Below are 2,500 nucleotides of genomic sequence, written 5' to 3'. Positions count from 1 at the left end.
CGTGCCCCTTGAGGGCGAAGGGTCTAATTGTTTTAGTATCACCCAAATAGTCGGACAGAAAGGGCAATAATAAAGTTAGCAAATGCAAGTTAAAGAAATTTTTATTTGGGAATAAAACGAAAAAAAGCGTCACGCTTTTCGCTACTCGAGGACTATTAATAATAGTCCTCTGGTAGCGTAGCCAATCAAAATGCAGGATTTGCATTAGTCCACTAGTTGGGTGATACTAATATAAATTAGTGGATTGGTTCATGCCTCAGCGGTTGAACATCGAGTTGTGGATGCACTTCGCAAGCCTTGAGAAACTTTTTTTTATCGTGCTCTTCCGGCGTGCTTCATAACTAAAGCGCGAACTAGTTGCTATTTTTAGTGTCAATTCCCAAGTCTTTCTTGTACCTGCTGTACCTAATTCTGTCAAGGAATGCGTCAGCAATAAAGTGAGCTGACTCTGAGGAAAAATGGCCGACCGGGATTGACCGAGGCAGAAATCGATGCTTTAGTCGACAATGCTACCTACGGAAACTCCAAAAAAGCTCGTAATGCCTATTTTTTTGGAAAATCGAGAACATCTTTTCCGCAACGTTTTTGGCTCGTGCACGTCGTTAGTTATGAACACTGACACTTCACTGACCTTTTCAGACTGCGGCTCGCAAGAGTTGTTGATCCTGGAGTTTTAAGTAAATCAATTATTATACTCGGGCTTGTTGGATATAAACTCGGCCCTACACGCCTCTTAACAAATAGATTCCATGTTGCCGTGCAGCTGTTCAGTAAGAGATCACAGATGACGTCAAAATGTGGTAAAAATAAAAAAGTGGCACAGGAGGCGATAGCTGATTCCGTCACTGATGTTTGACGCCTTCTGTGATCTAATACTGAACAGACGCACGGCAACATGGAATCTATTTGTTTTATATGATAAAGAATTAAACTTTATCCGCATAAAAGTTGATGGTGACATCAATCGTGCGTCTGTCCCCTAATTAGATCACAGGCAAGAACAATCAAAATGGAGAATAACTTGAGTTGTTACATAACACTTCATATCCAGCGCCTAGAATAATTGGAAATATACCGTATGACCTAATATGGTTATACTTCTATTGGTTAACTCATCGCTTATCAGCTAGTACAAATGTCCAATCGTTCAGAATTTACTGAAAATTTAATAGAACAATTCCATCTGCACTTGTTGGATAAGAGACTGGTTACAGCTAACTCGGCGCTAGGCGCTTCGTTGGCTATGTACCTACCTCGTTCCCAGGGTCCTCTCTCTTCCTTCCTCGAGAAAGTACCCTGGTTGCGGCTGATCACGTGCCTATGAAGTGCGCACGGGGGGGGGGGGTGGGTCCTCGATTCTATATAGGGGAGGGCGACACAGGTAGAGTACAAGTTGTGCTAATTTCGGGTGATACAAACGTGATTTTCAGTTATTTCCAGTTACCGGTATTTCCATTTCCAGTTTCCGTAAGTTTCTTTTTACTATTTTAAACATGGGTTTTTTCTCAAAGGTTACTTCTGATGATTAATGTTGACACATTCGAAACCTTAAGTGTTTTTTAAAAATTATGAGATTACTCATGCTTGTCACCGCTGTTTTCGTGTTATTTCTTTTAAAGTTGAAATGGCCAAAGAACTAAACGATAATTTGTCTGAAAGAGTTGAATTTTGGAAAGATGTAGTGGCAGTATTTCCAGCAGTTAATTAGATGTTTATTATATGGCAAACAAGAACAATTTAATTCGTTTAATGTGACTGGTTTGTACTAACTGACATTTTGCTTGCGAACGACGATGAGCTGAACTTAATTCTGCCAAAGTTTGCTCGTCCTTCATCTTTTTCTCATTATGCTTCCATAAATAAATATTGGTAGAAGAAAATACTAAAAACAAATTGCGATTTTGAGACGGCAATACCACATTATATTGACGGCTACTTGGGAGAAAATATATGTTAAGCATATACTTTCGAACACTTTCGTTCAAGTTTACCGAAATTGTTTGCCGGACCAGCAGGAAAAATGTTTATAGTTAATGGAAGAGTTTTCCTTTGTTCAACGTTTCATAAAAGGTGTTCGGGGAAAATAATTCGTGAGCGGGCAATTGCAATTGGACCGAGCACTGAGGGAGCTAATATATATCTTTTTAATCTTCAAACAAACCTAACCCACGACCCACGACCTACGACCCACGACCCACCCACCCACGCCATTTAGCCTCACCCATACTTTACCTTTGCTTCTATAGAATTTACTGTTAATGGGCCTAATGAGGTACGAGAGAGTAACAAAGCTGGCATTCATTTGTCCCATGGCCGAGAAAGTCAGAGGTATGGGTCTATTGCTTCAACGACGTCAAAAACTAGGAGTTCTTTCAAGTACTTTATGACGTCATCCAAGGAATAGGCCCATGCCTCTCACTGCCTCGGCCATGGGACAAGTGATTGCCAGCATCTGTCTCTTACATACCTTATGAGGAACATTAAAAAGTAAAATCTTAAG

Source organism: Montipora foliosa, chromosome 2, assembly GCF_036669935.1.
Source record: "Montipora foliosa isolate CH-2021 chromosome 2, ASM3666993v2, whole genome shotgun sequence".
NCBI classification, from domain to species: Eukaryota; Metazoa; Cnidaria; class Anthozoa; order Scleractinia; family Acroporidae; genus Montipora; species Montipora foliosa.
This window is presented reverse-complemented; position numbering follows the sequence as displayed.